Source organism: Symphalangus syndactylus, chromosome 11 (assembly GCF_028878055.3).
Source record: "Symphalangus syndactylus isolate Jambi chromosome 11, NHGRI_mSymSyn1-v2.1_pri, whole genome shotgun sequence".
Classification (NCBI taxonomy): Eukaryota; Metazoa; Chordata; class Mammalia; order Primates; family Hylobatidae; genus Symphalangus; species Symphalangus syndactylus.
The window spans coordinates 131,807,411-131,831,065 of record NC_072433.2 but is presented as its reverse complement, the minus strand read 5'-3'; positions in this window follow the sequence as shown (position 1 = coordinate 131,831,065).

Here is a 23,655-nt window from a genome sequence, read left to right as displayed (position 1 = left end):
GTCCTTAGATAGGTGACAGTCTGGCCAGCATTTTTAAAACAACAGAAAACTTTAAAAATGCAGAAAATCACAAAGAAAACAAACCACAAATGCTCCTAAGAATCCTACCACCAAAGATAATATATTCATGTGTTGATTTTTGGCTTCAATTTCCCCCAGGTTTCTTGAAGAAGAGTTTATATCCAGTAAAATCCAGTCACATTAGGAATGCAGTTTGGGGAGTTTCACATTTGGTTATAGTTAAAGTTGGTTACAATCCTCTAACCAACACAAGTAACACCCAGAACATTTCCATCACCTCCAAAGCTTCCTGCACTCGTCCCCATTTGCAATCCTCATTCCTGGCCCCAGGCAACCACTAATCCGCTTTCTATCACTATTGATTCGTTTTTCCTGTACTAGGACTTAACTTACATAAAACCAAACAGCACGTGCTTTTCTGTGTGTCTGGCTTCTTTCATTCAGAATAATATTTTAGAGATTCATTTATACTTTTTCAGGTACCAATGGTTTTTGTTGTTGTTTTTGATTACTGAGTAGCATTTCATTGTATGGATGTACAATAATCTGTTTATCCATTTGCCTATTGATACTCTCTTTCCACGGGATTTTCTATGACTCTGTCCTTCTCTGGTCCTCTATCAGTTTATCGTAACAGGCACTCTGTCATTGGACCATGGCCCTGCCCTCTTTTTCCTACTTAGTGATGATGCCATGATAAGGTCATGATGTGCCATGACCCCTTGAGGGCTGGGTCTGGGTGGGACGGATTGGTCTAAGTGCATCTTTGCTGCTCAATCTGTACACATTTTTCGGGCATCTTAAGGACTTGAAAGATGTATATCTCTTTTCTCTCAATTGATACGGATGTTGTTGGGGGGAGTTTCATGTGCCCCAGGTATTTCTTTAGTTGTGGATGAACAGGTAGGTCCCTACCATATAAAATTTGCCACATGTTGGAGAGCCTGGAGATGGGGACCTCCCACCTAACAGTGCCGGCCCTCCCACAGCCCCACCTGCGATTTCAAGATTGGGGCTGGATTTCCTGGGTTTGCAGAGGAGCATTCTGTGGTATAAAAGACAGGGAACCAGCATGGACTTCTCAGAATTTGTCCTCAAATTCTTTGTACTACTTGAGTCCAGTAAGTGGGTGAATTCAATGTTCTTCCAACAGCAGGCTGCAGCCTATTGATGGGCTGGGAGTTCCAAAGGAAATGGCACAGGAGGCTTCCTGGGGAGCACTAACAATGCCTTGAGGGGGACCCCCACAGCACTGGGCAGGGGAGGGTTTGGGTTGCTATGTGGTTGGTCGTCACAAGAGTCTTGGCCCATCCCAGGAGGCCCCTCAGAGCTGTCCTGAGCCTTTGGCAACATGGGCCGCCCTTGGGAAGGGAACTGAGCTTTGGGAAGCAGCTCCCTTCAGCAGAGTGATTTCTGGGAAGGACACAGCTGAAGCCGCAGTCCCAGCACGCCTGCAGCTGGGAGAGACCCTGGGCCTGCGGGGAGCTGTGCTGCCCATCACACGTCTCACGGCTCCCCAGCACACTGTGGCCCACAGGCCTTGTCCAGCCGCTGCCCAGCTTCTAAGTAAAGTTCCACCAGACATAGCTCTGCCCATTAGTTTATGCACCGTCTCTGGCGGCTTGCACACCACGAGGGCAGATTCGAGAAGTTCTGACAGAGACCACAGAACACCGAAGCCCAAAATACTTACTCTCTTGTTCTTTGAGAAAGTTTGTAGGTCTGCAATATTAATTTCATGCCTGGAGACTGGCATTTTAATAATGAAATAGATTAAAAATGATGGAAGGGCATCGGTGGTGGCTCAGTAAGACTGAGTATTGCTTGAGGAACCTTGGGTTTGGGCCTATGTGAGCGCTGTGCACCGGGACGGGGTGTGAGTCGTGTGTATTTGAGTGGGTGGGTCCCCGTCACAAGGGTTTGGAGGCCCTGATGCGTGGTGGTTTGTTTCCCAGACACCTCTCACCCTGTTGCTTCGTACCTGGCCTCCTTCTTGCTGCAGCCCAATTCGGCAGCAACAGCAAAGGAGCTCTCTGGGATCTTTTATAAAGGAACAAATGGCATCACAGGGGCCCCACCCTAGTGACCTCATCACTCCCGAAGCCCCACCTCCTCACACCATCACCTTGGGAATGAGGTTTCAACATACGAATTTCCAACGTTCAGTCCTCTTGGCCAACTCCTGGCTCTAGGTGGGACCACCTCCAGATGCAGCTCATCTTCTTGAGCTCCCAGCAGGCACAGGCAGAAGCTGGTCTCTAGCTGAGATCACCTCCATGCAGCTCCTTCCCCTGCCTCTTCCTCCCACTCCTGACACCATCCTCTCCCTAGCACCTCCACAAAGTCCCCACTCTTCTTGGAAACTCCACCTGAATACATGGGTTTGATTGTCCATGATCCCTGCCATTTCCTAACTGTGTGACGCTTGTAGCTGGGCATGGTGGCTCAAGCCTATAATCCTAGTACTTTGGGAAACCGAGGCCGGTGGATCACGAAGTCAGGAGTTTGAGACCAGCCTGGCGAAGACAGAGAAACCCCGTCTCTAATAAAAATACAAAAATTAGCCGGGCGTGGTGGCAGGGGCTTGTAATCCCAGCTATTCGGGAGGCTGAAGCAGGGAACTGCTTGAACCTGGGAGGTGGAGGTTGCAGTGAGCCAAGATCGTGCCACTGCACTCCAGCCTGGGCAACAGAGTGAGGCTCCATCTCCAAAAAAAAAAAAAAGTGTTTGTAAACACTCTGGGCCTCAGTGTCCTTACCCGGAAACTGGGTACCATGGACTTCAGAATGGATGATGGGTGTGAGGGTCAAAGGGATAATGCCTTAGAAACAAAGATGACGGGCACAATTCCCCAGACTGTCTCTCTGCGGGAGGACACAGGGCAGCTTGTGAGCAGTGGGTCCTTGCTGGCAGCAGCACAGCTACTGATTTTCACCTTCTTATTCTTGCTTATGTGTATTTTCTAATTTTTATTCTCTTCACTTGTTTTATTTGTGGGTGTATATATTTGTGTAAATATATACATATGTTTAACGATATATACCACTAAGAAAGCATATGAGAATGGGTAATAGAGAATGATGTTATCAGAGGGAGAACCATGACTTGGTCTAATTTATAAAACAGGAGGGCCAGGCGTGGGGGCTCACTTCTGTAATCCCAGCACTTTGGGAGGCCAAGGCAGGAGGATCACCTGAGGTCAGGAGTTCGAGACCAGCCTGGCTATTATGGCGAAACCCCGTTTCTACTAAAAATACAAAAAATTAGCTGAGCGTGGTGGCGGACACCTGTAATCCCAGCTACTCCGGAGGCTAAAGCAGGCGAATCCCTTGAACCTGGGAGGTGGAGGTTGCAGTGAGCTGAGATCGAGCCATTGCACTCCAGCCTGGGCAACAAGAGTGAAACTCCACCTAAAAAAGCAAAAACAAAAAACAAAGCAAACAAAAAAAAACAGAAGGTGGATTATTTCCATATTTCAGCAATACCAGCACTTTAACAATTATTTCTTGGAAATTCTCTGTGATCTCCCATAGAGGGGATCCCGCCTGTTCACTATGTGAAATGGCTAAGAATGTTTATGGGCCTTCCAGGAAGAGACAACAGTCAGGGGGAGAGATAGGCTGGTCTTGATCCAAACTGGGAATAATACTATTATTATTAATAATAATAATAGCAGCTAGAATTTACTGTGCTTTTGATCTGTGCCAGTTATGGTTTTTAAATAGTCCTCGAGGATTATCTACTATACCAAAGAGCAGCCATCTGATGTGGACACCCTTATGGTCCCATTTTACAGAGGGGTAATCTGACACCTGGAGGGCCTAAGGAACCAAGATGTGAGGAGCAGAGCCACAGCTGGAACCCAGGATGCCTGGCCCTAGAGCCTGAGCCCTTTGCTACTTTTGACATGAGAGTGCCCTGGAAGAAACCCTAGATCTGCTGTCAGGAAGTATGCCCAGATCTCCTTGGGACATTTAAAGTCTCTGGGTCCAAAACTAGGATTTAAGTACATGCTTAATGAGTCCTGCACTCCATGGAACTCACCTCAAGAATTCTTGGAAATGCGTGCAATTTGCTGTCTTCTTTCCAAGCTATAAAAGTTCAGCTAATGGAAAGGCTGGATTCAAAGGATTGAAAAAAGCCCTTCAAACCCAGAGAAACTGACCAGCGTTGCTCTCTCGCCTTCCTGATGGAGGTTCCTGGAGTTTGTTACATGTCACCTGGGTGTCAAACAGCACACGTCAAACCCCAGGGGCCTTGGCCAAATGGAGCAGTCCGGGAATGGAGTCAAGGAAGAGAAGGAAAGGTGGAAAAGTAGAAGACAGCTGGTGCCGGAGTGCAAATCAGTCTGAATCAAAGGGCAGGAATCAGAGCAATTGACTGAGAACGGATCAAATGCCAGGGTCTCTGCTAAGCACTTAATATGATTTTCCCTTAATCTTTACACAAACTGAATTAAGTAGGAAATACCATTCCTATGTCCTCATGACCTGGAGGGAGAAGAAACTGAGGCTCAGAGCAGCTGAGTAGCTCACGCAAGGTCATGTAGCTCATACATCAGTCAGGATTGCCTAAGTTCTGCTGAGTAACAAACAGCTCCCGATCTCAATGGCTTGAAGCAACAAAGGTTTAATTATGCTCATGCTGTATGTTCATTGCAGGTTGTCAGAGACATTGAGACCACTCAGGGACCTGTGCTGACAGAGTAGGTGCCATATTGAACTCTGCTGGTTACTGGTGTGAAAAGAACAAGAGAACTCTTGAGGGTCTCACGCCAGAAATTGTCTGTCCAAGAAGTGTCACACTCACAACTCTTTGGCCAGAACTAGTTTTGTGAACCACGTGCTCTGAAACTTGGAAAGGACCATGTGTATGGAGTAGGAGACTGGATAGAGAAATCAAGTGGCACCAGTGTTTGCCACTGTTAGTGAAAAGGTGGAACCCCAATTTGCACCCATCTCTGTTTGACTCCAGGTCGCTTTGTGCCTTCTGAAACATGGGCTCCCAGAAGCCACCTTTGTATATTTCCATGGGAACCCCTTTGCTGCCTTCTGCTCAAATTAACCCATGCTTCTTTAAGGGAAATAAATACATCTGTGAGGACAGGTGGGTATAAGCTTGTCATTATATCAAGATAATAACTGCACAGCAAACTCCCTCCCAAGATGAAAACAAAATTTCTGGAGACGAGAAGAGCAATTCTTCAAGGAGCAGATTTCTGATACACTCCATGTATTAGCAAGTCCAAGCAAAGCTTCTGTAATAAAGAAACCCACTACCATGGCCCACACACAGTGGAGGTTTGTTTTTCTTAGTAGATGGGCAGTTCAGTCCAGACCAGCTAGACAGCTGTGCTCCACAAGGTAATGCAGGGATCTAGGTTCCTCCAGTCATCCCCTTGCTCTGTCATCTCCTAGGGTGATATTTTTGTTCACATGATTGAAGTTCATCCATCAGAACCATGTCTTCACCCAGGGCAGGGAAAGGAGGGGTGAGAGCAAGCAATTTCTTAAGAAGCAGCGAGGGTAAACTGCACATCTCCCTTAGTGAGAACTCGGTCACGTGACCACATCCAGCTGAAGAGGAGGCACAGAAACAGAATCTCTCCCTTGGTGTGTCTTACTAAAACCTAGGGGAAGGACTTGGGTTACTAAAAGGGCAAAGGAGGAACCCTGCCTCCTACTCGCCATCTCCACTCGATCAACCTCTTTGGCTGATTTCTCACCAGCCTGGGTTTCCATTCCCAGTTGACCGCCTGGTGAGACCTCTCCCAGGCCTCTGTGCTGCACTCTATAAGACTCTAGGAACATCCCAATGGAAGATCCAAATCCTATCCCATCCCATTGTGCTAAATTCCTAAACACACAACATGACTCCATAGTTCTTTACAGACTAGTTTCTATTCACATGATTGATTACATGGGCAGGGAGAGGAATGGAAGCCAGTAACCCTGGGGACCAAATTCCACCATGGTTGATGAATAAACCTCCTTTTCAAGTTCAGCCCCTGGAGGAGCTGATGTATAGGAATGCAAATTTGTCCTAAGCCAATTACTATCTCCTCCACAGCCCTTCCAACATCCCACTGCCAAATTAAACACACACTTCCACTTGGTGAATGCGCACCCAGACATTCAAGGGCGCAAAAATAGAAGAGAATCTAACCAAGGCCTGCTCTCACAGAACAGGCTCAGCCTCTCCCAGGCAGCCAAGAGCATGTGGGCTAAGGAAGACGCCCGGGGCCGTGTGAAATATTATTCATGGGTTCCACTTCTGACAAGCCTTGGGAACATACCTTGTGGACTGGGGGATAAATGGCTGCTCAGAAAGGTTCCCACCCCTCTGTATAAATGTGATTTCACACTCTGCTTAAAATGCCCCAGGAACTGGAAATTAAAAATGGGTGCTCAGATGGGATCCCCCAATGAACAGCTCCTTGTGCCTTGCAGTTGGTCCACTTGGACAAATTACTTTTCTTGTCCTTTCAAGAGCTTATCTGACTAGATTGGTCTCCCAGAACTTTGAGCTGAGCACAGTTTCTTCTAGCTGAATGGCCTATTCACTGGCTGGCTGTGTTCCCCACCTTTGCTTATGCAGTGCTGCATTGCTCCTATCTACTTAAACACTTGTCTGCCTCTGGAGCCCCGCTCAAACACTCTCTCCTCCAGGAAGCCCTCTGAGACCACCCATGGAGCCCCATTCTCCTCTCTTGTTGATGTCTCATATGGTCCTTGGTGTTCTGTTCCAAAATTCAGGACGTGTTCCAGCCAGACTGTGTGATGAGTGCTCTCTGAACACTTTTGTGGAAGGAGGCCTGTCACCAGGAACCAGGGCAGGGACTTGTAGTGAGGGGGACATGCTCAGAGCCCCACTTCGGAAGATGGGGGTGGGGGTGTGTGACCTGCTGTGAGGATGACATGCGGCACTGAATGCAGACCTCCAGGCACAGTCCACCCAGACTCGATGCTTCTGTGCGCGAGCTTAGTCCCCGACACTGAGCAGCCCCTCCTCACACATCTGCTGTGTGGACGGGAACAGGGGGCCCCATGTTCAAGGGGTGATGACAGACTCTGGCTGCCACCCAGAAGCCAGTATCAGGCTGCTTCCGGAGCATTCCTGGGCATGGCAAAGCCCAGGCTGTTCCTGGAACAAGTAAGACAGAACCCTGACATCTGCTGGGCACAGGCCTGGAGCCCGGGGAGTCTCTGCACCTGGAAATAGAACCATTTCTAAGACCCACGGCTCTAGGGAGGTACAGGGGAGGAGAGAGGAGGCAGCAGGCCTTGGCTGCTCAGCACGAGTAAGGCTGTGTGGTCGGGGCAAGTCACCTAAGCTCTGTAGGTTTCTTTGTCTTTGTTGCGTTCTCCTCCAGGCAGGCCCTGAGATGAGGATTGGAGTGGAGAGTGCAGCTGGGAGGCTGTCACAGGAAGCTCCAGCAGGGAGTAGGGAGGTGAGGCTAGAAGGGAAGGAGCAGCACAGGGTAGATTAGTGAACCAGTTCCCAGCGTAGGTCACTGGAGCTCAAACTCACTGGGAAAACTCTAAAAGCAGAAGGAGAACATTCACCTCCCATGTATCCAGAGCAGAGAGGGAGCTGGAGTATTGACACTCTCATTCCATCAGTCATCAGTGGGGATGTTTCTGCAGGACGAGTATTCCCCAGCCCCTCTGGCCTGCCTGGTGGGCATCATACCCAGCTCAAGGGCCTTGACTCCAGGTCAAGGCAGGCAGGTGGTGGCCCCTGAAGCAGGTCACCAGCTCGGAGGGGTAAGGGTGAGGGGATGCGGGGAGCACCAAGAACATCTGCCACCAAAAGGGTAAAAGAGGATCCGTTTCATAGGATCCTTGCAGGAAAAAAAAATGAGATAATATGTGTTGAGTGTTACAAGATACTGGACATGGAGAAAATGCAGTAAGTGGCTGTTCCTAATTTTGAGAGATGGAGGCACATCAGGCAGATAACCTTCCCTTACTTGTGCCAAATGCCTCGCATGGGCTCCTCCAGGCCCACCTTCCACCTGCTCACACCTGCCCTCAGCCATGGGCAGCTGACTTCTGTGGAGGCAGTAACAGGCCCCCCTGGCCTCTGGTCTCCCATGGGGTTTGGCCAACGGGAGCACAGACAGGCTACTGAAAGGCAGGAGGAGAGGGTGGGGGCATTTGTTCTCCAAAGCCCTCCCTGGTGGGTCACTGGGGATTGACTGCATCTCTCTACAAATGGTTCCTGCCGGGTGACCCACCCCAAACTGGCATTCTTGGGTTCCAGTGGCCCTGCCCTCCACCCTCCAGAGCTGGGCACCCCACCTTCCCTGCAGTTTCCCTGTCACACTTTGTGAAGGGCCTCCTTGTATGAACCTCCCCTCTGCTGTCTCCTGACGGACCATTAGCTCACCTCTGCCTGCAGTGACCCCGTCATCCTGTTTGGCCACCTAGCAGCCGGTGTTTCCGGAATCTCCTTCGTTTTGTGCTATGATGGGAGAAGGCAATCGCTATAGAAGTGAAAATCCCAGGCGGATGCTGTCCTGACATCCCTGGCAGCTGAGAGATGGACATACAGTTTGGATACTCTGGGCAGACACACCCCTGCTGGACTTTAGGTTTAGAGCTCCCAAGACGCAGGACCATTGCTGGCTCTCCCCGACAGGGTGGCTGGGGAGGTAGGCACTGGACGTGCTGCCCAGGCCCACCTAGAGAAAGGATTTACTCCCCCAGGTGCTGAGAGCACACCCAGCAGACATGGTGAGGTTTTATGATTTCTGTGTGCAGAGCCTCTGAGTGTGGTTCTCCAGGCTCCTCACCAGTGATAACCTACAGTGTTATCTGTTGATAAATTCATTTTGTCTTTTTACCAGCTGGAGATAGCTTCTGTTGTGTTCAGCTAATAACTCCTACTGATGGCTAGTGCCTAATAGTTAAATTCTCATGTGCTAATAATGCAGGGGTGTCCAGTCTTTTGGCTTCCCGGTCCATATTGGAAGAAGAAGAATTGTCTTGGGCCACACATAAAATACATTAACACTAACAATAATAGCAGATAAGCTAAAAAGAAATCACATAAAAAAAACTCAAAATGTTTTAAGAAAGTTTATGAATTTGTGTTGGGCTGCATTCAAAGCTGTCTTGCCACAGCTTGAAAAAGCCTTGTTAATAGAACTGCAGCAGGATTTTCCCAAAAGCCCATGACAAGGTAGCAGGGGAAATTGACAACCCTCTCCTGACAAAAATTGGATGAAGTTTGCGTATTAGGAAAAAGTAAATTATGCACATAGTTTCTGGATAGTGTTCATAGCTTCTAATCAGATTCTCAGGGCTTTCGTTTTGTTGGGTTTTTGAGACAGGTTCTGGCTCTGTCACCCAGGCTAGAGTGCAGTGGCACCATCTCGGCTCACTGCAACCCCCACCTCTCAACTCCAGGGATCCTCCCACTTCAGCTTCCCAAGTAGCTAGGACAACAGGTGCTTGCCACTGCACCCTGATAATTTTTGTCTTTTTTTTTTTAAGGATGCGGTTTCACCATGTTGCCCAGGCTGGTCTCAAATTCCTGGGTTCAAGTGATCCATCTGCCTCAGCCTCCCAAAGTTCTGGGATTACAGGCATAAGCCACCACACCTAGCCCTCAAACATTTTTGATTGCAGCTCAATGTCCCCAGTCTCTTCCTATGCATTGTGTATGATGGATGGGAGGAGTCTGGCTTCCTGAGCCTGATGATCACTACATGAAATCTACCCTTATGTGGCATTCATAGCCTCTGGCTTATCAGATAGGGTTATGCTAGCTGCTAGAATAAATGAGTTCTCACATCTCAGTGGCTTACCTCAGTGGATCTGTGTCTCTTGCTCATGTAGCTGTTCAGTGCAGGTATCTAGGAAGCCATTAAGCGACCCAGGCTCCTTCTACTTTGTGGTGCTGTCTCCCTTGTAGGACATTGGAGTCCTCTGCAATCAGAGCAGATGAGGAAAGAGTGTTGTGAAGGCAGCACATGCCTCTTGCATCCTTACGTCTCAACCCCCCTTCCACTTACATTCCATTGGTGAGCGCTGATCATGAGCAATCCTACCTATTTGCCTCATGGGCCAGGAAGTGTAGTTCCTGGCTGGGCAGCCCTTCCCCTGCAACAAAGCCGCTCCAGGCAGAAGCAACCCAGTGTTGGTGCACAATGAGCTGGCTTTGGCACGCTGGGATTGGTGATAGCAGAACAAAAGCCCGAGGAAAGGCACCTCCTCCCACACAACGCCCCCCAGCACAAGATACCGTTTGTTGAGTACGGGCTCAGTAATGATCCGCTGAACTAAAAAGATGAAGGAACGAGGGAGTGCTTGCAGAAAGCCATGAGCCTGTTAAGCCCAGGGCACACTTCCAGGTTGTTCTGGCTTTTCGGAAAGTGCTCAGTACCGTTCTCCAGTTGAAAGGCAAAAAGAATTGGCCGGACGAATAAGACATTTTTCTCGGAGACAGTGGAAGGAAGCATTTTGACCATTGTCCAGGATATCCGGAGCCGGGCGGATGGATTCCTGTCCCCAGCCAGGCCTCCTTCCCCCGACGGTGTGTGTTTACTTGGAAGGGATCTCTTCCTGCTGGAGGACAGGTGTCCCGCATGCAGCCGACACGAGCATTGGAGACCACGGTTCTGCACAGCCTCGGCTGCCTGGAAACTGACGGTTTTCTTATTTTTCTGCTGGGAACTGGGAGTTTCCCAGCAAAAGGTAACACAGCCTATGGAATATTATTTCGTGAGAAGCACTGGATTTCCCCCCATATTAGTCATCGTAGAAGGTATACTATTTTAACTCCCGCAGTTAGACTTGAGTTTGAGAGTACTGAAGACGGAGTGGAAAAATGCTGCTAGGGCCAGAAGGTTGACGACTTGGGAAGGGGCAGCTCTCTTTTCCTCTATTAACCCCAATGTGATGCCCCCTGAAGGTACACACAAGCTGTGTGCGGGTCCATGACATGTGACTTCTTGGAAGCGGGGTCCAAGTCGACCCTTGGTGTCTTGTAGACTGAATGGGAACGGAGTAGAGGGGAGGTGGCTATTAAACAGCACCTGGCTGAGAGTGGCACTCAGAAAGTTTGAGGTGGTCTCATTTAGTGACCACCTGTTCTGTGCCACGCACAGGCCATGCCCTGGGTTTAGGGAAGTGGACAGGACCTGGGGGTGGGCGTAGACAGTTGACTAAGATCTCAATGGTAGGGGACACAGAAGGTTTACAAGCTCAGAGGAAGTGATGATACAGTCTTCATAGAAGGGCTGGATCCCCAGGAGGAGGGAGGTTCCAGAGGGGAACAAGGTGCCCAGCATGAGGACCAGTGGGGGCGGGGCCCCAAGACCAGGATGACAAGGGTGCCCCTGAGCCACACGGTCGTGCGCAGGCTGCCCCGGTCTCCCACCCCCAGCACCCACCACAGTCCTCCATGTCCAGCCAAGTTGTTGGCTCTCTTGGTGGGAGGCCCCAGGCAGCCTCTCGTAGCAATGCGGCAGGCTGGGAAGAGGCAGTGACCTTGAGCACCCCTTCCCTTAGCTGTGGGAGAAAGCCAGGAAGATCTGAGGGAAGGCGGAAGTCAGTAGGGGAGGGGCCTGGGGTTATCGGAGTTGACCCTGTGCAGGCTAGATGGGGACCAGCTGTTGCGATAGCCAAATGCAGCCTGACCGGGGTCCCCCTCCAGCCCTCTGAGCCCACTTCCCATTGGTGGGACCCTGGAGACTAGATTAAAATAACTAAATAGGCCAGGCACAGTGGCTCACACCTGTAATCCTAGCACTTTGGGAGGCCGAGGTGGGTGGATGACTTGAGGTCCGGTGTTCAACACTACCCTGGCCAACAAGGCAAAACCCAGTCTCTACTAAAAATACAAACATTAGCTGGGTGTGCTGGCATGCACCTATAATCCCAGCTACTTCGGAGGCTGAGGCAGGAGAATCACTTGAAATTGGGAGGTGGAGGTTGCAGTGAGCAGAGATCATGCCACTGCACTCCAGCCTGGGTGACCGAAGGAGACTCCCTCTCAAAATAAATAAATAATAAATATTTTAAAAACCCAGAACTAAAAAACTAAAAACTAAATAAATATTAATGGGGAAAAATACCGGTAGACGAACCACAAAAACCAGGAAAAAATAATGATCCGACACCCACCGGCCATTTATGTCTGTCTCCTGCCTGCTCCACTGCAGACTCCGCCGGGGTTCCAGGCATAGCTTATGTGGCAGCCTCTATCCCGGCACCTTCTTTCCCTCCTTGTTTATCCTTGCCACTACCTTCTTGGTCACTCTGTTACATTTTTTTCCCTAGGGGGCACCTTTAGATACAACTTATTGCTTGTGGAGAACACACAATAGGCCAGTGTTAAGAGAGTTGCATATTGTAACCCTGATACATTCCAGGTTGCATGGGGCTCAGCCTCTGTAGGAAACATCTTTCCAGGAAGCACAGTGAAATCATTTGGATGTTTGTCTCCTGCAAGTCTCATGTTGGAAAGTGATTTCCAATGTTGGAGGTGGGGACTGGTGGGAGGCGATTGGGTCATGGGGGCAGACTCCTCTTGAGTGGTTTAGCACCATTCCCTTGGCGATAAGTGAGTTCTTGCTCTGAGTTCATGCAAGATCTGGGTGTTTAAAAGTGTGTGGCACCTCCCCCTCACTCTCTGGCTCCAGCTGTTTCCATGTGAGATGCTGGCTCCCCATTTACCTTCCACTACCACTGGAAGCTTCCTGAGGCCTCACCAGAAGCTGAGAAGACGTTGGCGCCATACTTCCTGTGCAGTCTGCAGAATCGTGAGCCAATTAAACCTCTTTTCTTTATAAATCACCCAAACTCAGGCATTAATAGCAACACGAAACTAATTCACACAGTCTGGCTGAAGTGATTAAGAAAAAATCCTTTCATTTCAGGGGCCAGGAGATTGCTGTGTAAAGGAGAAGAGAGTAATATTTTCAGTTTTGAAGGACCTAGGAGCGTTGTCGAAACTTCTCAGCCCTGCCATTGTGACACTGAAGCAGCTGTAGAGGACGCCTATGCAAACAGCGTGGCTCATTCCAGTGGAACCGTTTGCAAACACGCACGGTGGGCTGGAGGGGCAGTAGTTTGCCGATTGCTGCTTTCTTTTCATCTTTGTAAGTTCATCACCTGGATGCCAATTCACCCTCAGTGGCTGCCCTTCTCAGTGTTGAGTAGCGGCTTCCAGTGCACATGCTGCCTTTTGTGGCTCTATTGTGTGGGTGGTGTCTCCTCAAAGTTTCTATCCTTTCTGGACATGTAATCTCCCTTGGAAATAAAGTATCAGCAGATGTATTAGGTTGGTGAAAACGAATTGCAGTTTTACCATTACTTTCAACGGCAAAGACTGCAATTGCTTTTGGATCAACCTAATAATTATTAAGAAGAGGTGATACTGGAGTATGTTGACCCTTCACCCAGGATGACTGGCACTCTCGTGAAGAAAGAAGAAACACAGACAGACATGGGGGATGGCCGAGTGATGACGCAGGCAGGGGCTGAAATGATGCAGTAACAAGCCGGGGAACGTCAAGGATTGCCAGCACCAGAATCTAAATGAAGGGCATGGAACGGATCCTCCCCTGGAGCCTTAAGAGCGAGCACAGCTCCACTGACTCGTTGGTCTTAGACTTCTGGACTCCAGAACCGCAAAACAAGGCATCTCTGTTGTTTCAGCCCCCACCATGTGGTGCTTTGATACAGCAGCCCCAGGAAATGCACACAGTCACTAAGCCCTGTTGCCTTGGGGTCTGATGGTTCTGTACCGTGGCCCATGCTAGCCCAACCTCCAGCGTGGACACTCAGCAGCTCAGCCCCCAGGCCCTGGAGGCGGCTACGGAGACAGGAAAAGGCTGAAATAGCAGCCCTGAGGTCCAACAGAAGCACCTTCTCCCTGCAATATTTGCAGGCTCCCGTTTCCTGAATGCTCGGGAGACCTTCCTGTCACCCCAGAAGGGAGGCTTTGTTACAACTGATCAGACTAGCCAAGATGGACCATAAGCCAAGGCTCTTGATCCCCTTTGCACTATTTGGGCATGACTTGGCTTGGCATGGGGACCCAAGGATTGGGCCCTTCAGCCTGTTCTAGTTGAAGGTTTTCACAGGGTTGATCACTACATGGAAAAGAGGGAAAGAAAATAGGAAAGAAAAAAGATAGGAGGGAGATAGGGGTGCTTCAGGAGAAAGAGACAGAGATGGCTGGGGGAGAGAAATGGGACACAAAGAGGGAGGGGAGCAACAGAGAGAGAGAGAGAGAGAGAGAGAAGGGGGGAGAGACAGGGAGGGAGTTGAGAGAGAGTAGGGAGCAGGAATAACAAGGAAATAGAAGACAGGGAGCCAGAGAGGAGAAGCTGGGACAGACAGGCAGACACCCAGACAAGTTACAGGTATTAATAAGGAGACAGGGGGAAGCAGAAAGACAGAAACAGAAAGGGTGCAAGATAGGGAAGCGTGGGGACAGTGTGAAATGGAGAGAGAGAAAAACACATGAAAAGAGGGAGATAAGAGAGGAGAGAGGAAAGGAGACAGAGACCAAGGCAGAGAGAGGGAGAGAGAGTGCGAGAGAACGAGCTAGAGGATGCTAGGGCAGCATGAAGCATGCTCCCATGCAGGCTGGCTGTGCCTCTCTCTGTTAACATCCTTTTCCACAAAGACCCTTATCATGCCATGTATCACACCCACTGCAGAAAGTGCCTTCAACCAGCCCCTGAGAGTGAAGGGGGTTGGGGGTTGATTTCAGAACAGCCCCTGGGACAGATGGTGAACTTGAATGCCCCAGCTCCCGGAACCGCGATTTCTGTGCATTCCTGGTGGGATGTGTGTGAACTCCCCCATCCGATAGTGGGACATGGTTAATGTTCTCAAGTCCAAGGGCCTCGGGCCTCAATTTTAATTAGGCATGTCACTGGAAAGGGGAGAGGCTTAGCATTTGCCCCATATCCAGCTGCTAGCCTTATCATGATCGCCTGCAGGACTGTGCAAAGAGATGGGCTTAAACGAAACAGGAAAATGGGCATGTCAGAATTGCCCACTCCACTGCCCCTGGTTTTATTGGAAAAAGTATCTCAGCTTGAGAGGCTTCTGTGGGGAAGAATGAGATTTAGCCACTGAGCAGGATTCAGCCCGGCCAGAAGCTGCTCTGATTACTCCTCTGATGAGGGACCTGGAGGGAGCCAGCCACTGTCAGTGAAGTCCTGGTTGCTTACAAACGCAGGAGGCAGATGAAAAATGGAATGATTGGCTCAGCTGGACAGATTCAGCTGGACAGATGACATCAGGGTGCAGCTTCAGGTCTGGCTGGATCCAGGTGTCACAATGTGATCAGCAAGCTGTCTTTCTCCTTCTCTAACCTTTATTTTCCTCTGAAGAAATGTATCCCCACCCAGTCCCTTCCCCAGGTGGCAAACGTGATGACTGGCAATTCTAGTCATCCTACCAGCTCGGTGATGTCCCAAGCTCCTCCAAGTATTCCAAGCTTGACTGTCTTTGGAGTGGCCCGAGTATACCATCACTGTGACCCATGGCTACCTTGGGGCTGGAGGTGGGGCAATGCCTCTGAACTGTGTGGCCTTAAGCTTGGGAAGGGCAATTTCCCTCATGGGGAAATTGGTGAGCCAGGCACGGACTATGAGAATTCACTACAGTCAGTCGAGTCTGACAGCCTGCATGCATCAGTTCAGCTGTGCTCAGGGCTGGATATGGAAACATTTCCAGGCCTGCTGGTGCATAGCTATTGCCTTGAGTTTTCTGCACACTTTCCCCCTTTGCCACCTTGGAGACTTTGGCCCCTAAAGTGTGGGTTCCAATGCCTGCTACAGGAGGGGTCTCTGGGGGGCCCGTGTCTATGCCACAGCAGTAGATGAACATCAGGAACACCACTCTTGAATGCAAGGCCAGCAGAGCCCCAGGGCTGAGAACGAGGCTGGGGAGCAGTCAGGCAAGGATGCCTGGGGTGTCGGCAGGAGGTGCCTGCATGCAGGCTGTGCTGGCACTGGGCATAGAGGAGACAGAGTGAGCATGGGCTGAGTGATAACATGGGCAGACAAGCAGGCTTCAGTCATTGAGCACTCCCTGGGTGCCAGGACCCAAGCCACGTGTTCACACAAGGGGATGGCTTAGTCCTCCTTTGGCCATGGGTTCCATTCCACCTCCATGAGGAAAGTGACACTCAGAGCTGAGTCACACAGGGCACCTATGGGTAGACGTCAGAGCCAGTGATCGTCTCTGAGGCCACCTTGACACAAAGTGCTGGGGTCTTCCTACCACAACTGCCTTTTGGCGAGGCTTCCAGGGCTGAGAATGTGACCTAGTGCAGTTGTCAGGGTCATGCTGCTTTTCTCTGTCTCTCCCTCACCCATTTTCTTCTCTCATTTCAGACCTGCCAGAAGCTTCTCATCATCCCTGCTGATCAGGGAACCAACCCAAGCAGCTCCCAGCTCCTGTCCTCAGGATGTTCCTCTTGCTGGCTGGAGGCCACCTAAATAGGCCACCGTGCCCGACCTATTTAGATTAAAATAACTAAATTTTGTTTACGGAAATGTTTCAATATCCAGCCCTGCGGGGATGCCCACCATCTCCTGGGTTGGCCCCTTCTCACAGTCTGTTGCTGTCTCCCCTTGGAGGGAACCAGGGGGGACTTCCTCCCAGAGCCCACCCTTTGATGCAGGTGAAAACATGGTGCCCAGTGGGATGAGTCCCTGGTGAAATGTAGAGCCTCAGTGGAGCTGGCACCAGTCTCTTGACCACTTGTCTCTCTTTACATGTAGGAAGCACTTTACAGCTTCACCCCTTTGAGTTGTGGACTTTATGTACATTAGCTGATCTCACCCAGCCAGCCTCAATGTCCTTTTCTGCAAAATAGGCATCATAATAGGAGTCTTCAAGTAAGTGCTTGAAGTCTGGGAAGAATCAGACAACATTGCAGAGCTCTCTAGAATCGAGGTGGACTTGAACAGACTAGGCCATTTTGTTTTCCCTAAGCGTCATGGTGAGGATTGTTGAGTTTGGTAGATATTGTTATGTCCATTCTCCAGACTCACCTCTGAATATTCCCAGATGTACTTCCAAGAAGCTCTGGGCTGCGGGGAACACAGCATCCAAAAATGTGGCTTAAATAGGAGGATTATTATCTCACTTAAAAAGAAACCTGAGGTAGGTTGTCCCAGGCTTGGTTCAAAAGTTTAGTGATTCATTGACTCGTTCATACAACAAAATGTTTTTGAGTGTCTATGTTGAGACACAGTATAGGAACTGGGGTACAACAGTGAATAAACACAGTCCTTGTCCTGGTGGAACTTGCATCTGAGCATATATCATTCAGGACTCAAGATCTTTTTCATCTTTCCCATCTGCTCATGTACTGTGACATCTCCCTTACGAATGTAAGGCAGCTGTCACATCTTTATGAGTCAGCTTCACAAGCAGGAAGAAGGGGATAGATTGTACTACTACTCACAATCTCTCTTTATCAAGAAAGTATTTACTAGACATCTTCCTGTTGCATTACAATTCTCATTACTTCTCATTGGCCAGAAGTTTCAACGACCACGTCGGAAAAGAACAGGATGGCCATGAATGGCTTAGACCAACGAGGATTCATCCACCCATTCATTCATTCATTCATCCATCCACATTGCCTCCCCATAATACTTGCAAAAAATTGGGGTTCTGTCAGCAAGTAAGAAGGGGGATTGGATGATGGGCTGACAACCAACAACATCTATTAGAGTCCACCAGGCTCACCTCTGATGCTGTGACTGCTGCTATCAGATTTTGGCCTGAGACAGCACGAAGACAATGCCATCATCACATCTGGGGTCCAAGTTTCCTGTCTGTACTATTAAACCTGACACCAAAATAGCAACTATCCAGCTCTGTCATGAGATATAATTGAAACAGGACACTTGCTGGCCCCAGTTCTTCTCTACCAGATTTTCAACTCTGGGCAAATTACTTAGTCTCTCTGTAGCTCAGTGTTCTCTTCTGTGAAATGTGAATACTGTAGATCCAAGCATTGACCTAACTCTCCTCTCCCTCTCCTTCTTGTATCCACTCCCTTTGCCTTGCACTTTCTCAGTGCCTCCATTGTAGGTTGCATACACTCCCCTATCCCTTGACTTGGAGAATATGGCTTGGTACTTAACTTGGCCAATGACATGCTAGCAGGGATGATATAAGCAGGGGTTTGAAATGAGTTTGCAGTGGAGCTTACCTTCTTGCTGCTCGGCCGTTGCCACAGAGGATCATTCCCCAGGTGGTTGATATGCCTTCAGCCTTGATCCCAGAATGGAAACACGTGGAGCGCATCTGAGCTCAACCAGCAGTGAGGAGCCACGCCCAGCTGCACTTGCACCTTGGGCAGAGCGACCTTGCCCAGTCCACCCTGATTTCACTGAGCTCCCCACCCAATCTGTACACACCTGAGTGGAAATAAATAATTGCTTTTTTTTTTTTTTTTGAGACGGAGTTTTTCTCTTGTTGCAGAGGCTGGAGTGCAATGGCGTGATCTCGGCCTACCACAACATCTGCCTCCTGGATTCAAGCAATTCTCCTGCCTCAGCCTCCAGAGTAGCTGGGATTACAAGCATGTACTACCATGCCCGGCTAATTTTGTATTTGTAGAGATGGGGTTTTTCCATGTTGGCCAGGCTGGTCTCGAACTCCCAACCTCAGGCGATCTGCCCGCCTCAGCCTCCCAAAGTGCTGGGATTACAGGTGTGAGCCGCTGCACCTGGGCAAATAATTGCTTTTTTAAGCCGGTGTTTCAGGATGGTTTGTTTCACAACAAAAGCTGACTGGTATATGGCTTTGCTTTCCTGAAGTGCCTTTGTGAGAATGAGAGAGGATCACGCACACACAAAGTGCCTCACCCATAGTGTGCCCAAGAAACCTTAAGCCCTGTGTTAGCATTGAGTGCCATGTCAGAGAGGCTCTAAGGCATTGGAAATGCATCTGTTTCTCTTTATTTTAGCGATTAGTGCTCCTGACTGAAGAAGCTGCCTTCACTGACCTGACTGTGATTAGTCACCATTGCTCCATGAGACGTTATAAACAGAGAGAGGTCACTGGGTTAGAGATGGCTCATTGACCTGCCTAGCTCTATCCTCAGACTCCTGGCTTGGTGCTGGGGTAGCTGACTGAGTCAGAGGCTTATCCTGCATCTCTGAGCATCTGATGTGTGCATGAAGCTTGCAGACAATTCAGAGACACTGCAAGAGATATCCTTGAGCCGAATCCTCATATTTTAAACATTCCCTGCTCTCTGAAGGGCATCATATCTACGAAAGCAAGGCTAGGTCATATTTTTAATCTCTCAGGCCTCAAGGATACAATTGCTAAAATATGCTTTTCCACATGTTAGGGCTCACTCTGTCTCTCTGGTGTCTCATGATTATCTTTCTCATTTTCAGAGCTCAACAATCCTTAAATAAATCCACGCATTTACCAATCCAGGTTTCTTTTAATTAGTGTTTTCATAGTTTATCTCTCCTTATCCTTGAACATTTAACCTATTTGTATCTTTACATTTAAAGTGTATTTCGCATAAGCAGAATGTAGTTGGGTTTTGCTTTTTTATTCAATCTGATAATCTCAGCCTTTTAATTGAGTTTAGACCATTTACATGTAATGTGATTATTGATATGATTGGGTTTAAATATACCATCTTGCTATTTGTTTTCTATTTGTTCCATCTGTCCTTCATTTTATTTTTCCTCTTTCCTATCTTCTTTTTGATGAACATGTATATTATAATTTCATTTTTTTTCTTTTTGTTGGATTATTAGCTATAACTCTTATTTTGTGTTTTAGTTGTTGCTTTGGGGTTTGAGATATACATCTTTAACTTATGTTCATCTACCTACAAGTGACATTATATTACTTCACATACGAGTGCTTTACATCAGTACATCGCCATCTGTTCTCTCTTTGCCTTTTTGCTATTGTCGTTGTGCATTTTACTTCATATATTACCGGCCCCAAGATACATTGTTATTATTTTGATTTAAACCATCATTTATCTTTTAAAGATATTTAAATTACAAGAAAGATGTCTTTTATTTTTATCTGGTGTTCTTCATTCCTTTGTATACATCCAAACTTCCGTCTGTTATTTTCTTTTAGCCTGAAGGACATCTTTTAATGTTTCTTTCAGTGTGAGTTTGCTGATGATTAATTCTTCGAGTTTTTGTATGTGAAAAGTTCTTCATTTCACTTTTGCTTTTGAAAGTTATTTTCACTGAGTATAAAACTCTAGGTTGAAAGTTGTGTTTTCTTTCAATACTTTAAAGTTATGGCTCCACTGTCTCCTCGCTTGCATTGCTTTGATGATGTTTGCTGTCATCTTTATCTACTGTCTGTAATTTTTTAAGGTTTTACCTTTGTTTTTGGTTTTAAACAATTTGGTTACGATGTGTTTTGGTGTGGTTTGCTTCATATTTGTTTTACTTGGAGCTTGTGGTTTTTATCAGATTTGGAAATATCTCAGTCATTATTTTTCAAATATTTTTCCTATTCCTTCCTCATCTTCCTTGGGGACCACCGGTTACATACATATATTGGGCCAACTGAAATTGTTTCGTGACTTTTTGATGCTGTACTCATTGTTTTTTCCGGTCTTTATTCTCTCTGTGTTTCATTTTGGATAGTTTCTGTTGTTATGGCTTCACTTTCCCCAATCTTTGATTCTGCAGTGTCTAATCTATTACTAATCGCATTCAGTGTATTTTTCTTCCTAGACATTGTTGCTTTTCGTCTGTAAGAGTTTGATTGAGGTCTTTTTCTTTTTCTTGTTTTTTTCTTTTGAGATGGTATCTTGCTCTATAACCCAAGCTATAATGCAGTGGCATGATATTGACCTACTGCAGCCTCAATCTCCTGGGCTTAAGCAATCCTTTAGCCTTAGCCTCTTGAGTAGCTATGACTATAGGCATGCACTGCCACGCTCAACTAATGTTTGTATTTTTTTTAAATAAAGATGGGATCTAACTATGTTGCCCAGGCTGGTCTCAAACTCCTAGTCTCAAGCAATTCTCCCACCTTGGCCCCCCAAAGTGCTGGGATTATAGGCGTGAGCCATCATACCCAGCCTTGTTTGGGGTCTTTTTTTAAAAATTGCACAACTCTATTTATTCAACCTTTCCCTAACTTTTTGAACACAGTTATAATAACTATAAATGTCTTTATCTACTAATTCTATTATCTATGTTATTTCTGGTTATTTGTGATTGGTGATTTCTCATTGTGGATTATATTTTCCTGCTTTTTTTGCCTACCTAATAATCTTGGATTAGATACCAGATATTGTGAATTTTACCTCGTTGGGTGCTGGACATTTTTGTATTTCTGTAACTATTCTTGAGTTTTGGTTAAGGACACAGTTAAGCTACTTGGAAGTAGCTTGTTCTATTCAGCCCTTTAAAGCTCATTTGTTTCCTAGTTATCAGATAATCATCCTTCATTGCCTGATATCCAATGTCTTGAAACCTGCAGTTTCAAGTATTTTATTTATTTTAAAAACATATGTTTCAGGTGAGAGGATCACTGTGACACCTGTTAATCCATTTTAGCCAGGGGCAGAAGTCAAAATCAATTTTATAAGATCAAAAAATGCACAATTTTGATCATTATTTGAGCATTTATGATGTATACAAGGTGGGTTAAGATTTTTTTATGAATAAGAAAGTAGGCAATTGACTCATATTTTGAAACTTTACTGTGTGTGTGATTCTGAGCTAAGTTATTTTCAGGTCAAGAAATCAATCTATCATATTATCTTTCAGGCACTCCCCAAGCTCATTTATTTGGAGGTAGCTCCTTTTTTAGCCAATCAGGAGACCAAATCACACCCATCTTTCTCCCACCTATTATGGGCATGGTTCCGTGATAATTTTCTCTACTGTCATGGAACCAGCCAACCACAGCCATCTTTTGGGTGTCCACTACATGTATGGCAGGTAGTATGAGGCATGATTTCTTCCCTGAGTTGGAGATAGGAAGGCTGGCCTCCACTATGGGACAGAATGCTTCGAGGCAAGGGGGTGATGCCTGATGGCTCCTTTTGGACAACTGTGCAGAGTCCAGCGGGTTTGTGTCTACCATAAAAAAAGTGGGTTGTCTTGTGCCTTTGGTGTGGTCTCAGCAATGCTGCATATGAAGCTTTTTTTTTTCTTTATTGAGACGGAGTGTCACTTTTTCATCCAGGCTGGAGTTCAGTGGTGCAATTACGGCTCACTGAAACCTCCGCCCCCTGGGTTCAAGCGACTCTCCTGCCATAGCCTCCCGAGTAGCTGGGATTGCAGGCACCTGCCACCATACCCAGCTAATTTTGTACTTTAGTAGAGGTGGGATTTCACTATGTTGGCCAGGCTGGTCTTGAACTCCTGACCTCGGGTGGTTCGCCCGCCTTGGCCTCCCAAAGTGCTGAGATGACAGGCGTGAGCCACTGCACCTGTCCCATGTGAAGCATTTGTAACACAGATAGAGCATTTTCCTCCCCAAAGCCTATTGGACTCTCCCAGGGGCCATTTTGTTTTCTAAGTTAGCAATTGCCTTTTCTCTCTGCTATTCATGATCTCATTCAATCCCTGTGTCTTTCTTATCCAATCAATATTTGTGTGATTGTCACTCTGCAGAGGAGAAAACAGGCTCAAGGATGGAACTCTTCCCAGGCCGTGCCCACTGGCCACGGCAGAAGCAAGATAGGAATCTAGGTATGCCTGACTCCCGCACCGCCCTCTCCTCCTCCACCTCCTGACCCGCCTCCTGTTAAAGTGAGTCACAGGAAGACAGCAGCCAGAGAGCTGGGAGGGTGAGGAGAGCCTCTGCCCCAGCTGTGGAATCATTAAATGCAGCATTGTAAAAAGATCACTTGGCAAAGGATGAGCGATAAATTAAGTTACTCAGATCACACACTCTGCAATCAAAGGCATTGTCTAGGAGAAGTAGAGCACTGGCCTTTCTAAGCTGGGCTCAATTACATGCCACAGGGAGACTCCATTTCACATGGACTAGGATCAAGGACCCGCAGAACAATCCTCAGGGGGCTTTCTGGGCTGTGCTTTTCCGCAGCACCCTTTCGGTGATGGTGGCCCCCAACCTTGGTTCCGAGGATTCACTGGGGAGAAGACCTGGCCCTGTTGCCCTCTCCCCACTGAGTCCTGGTTTAAACGCCAATCTACCCAGAAACCACAAGTTTATGAATCCCAGAAGTTTCGCTTGCTCAGGTCTGGCGGAGAGCTTGGCTGACGTTACAGGAGACATTTTTCTCTGTCAGGCAACAGAACACAGCACAAAGAAGCCAGCTGTGAGGACTCAGAGCCCAAGTCTCTAATTAAAACAGTGGAAAATTAGATAACTTCACAAATTCATCACTGCCGCCACTGGCTGTCAGAGGAGAGGCTCGGGGCTACCCCCCACCTTTTGTTTATATGCTAACGGGGTCCCTTCGTTGGCCTTTGCCTGTGTGAGTGTGTGTGTGTGTCTTTGTGTGTGTGCCTGTGAGCGTGTGTCTACATTTTATCTTCCTCCTGTTCTCCTCTCTCTGACTTTTCTTTTCTTAGTCCTCCTTTTTCATCCCAGCCAATAAAATCTTCATAGCCGAGTGGTTAACTAAGGAAGGAGAATTTAGGAAAACATTAATTTT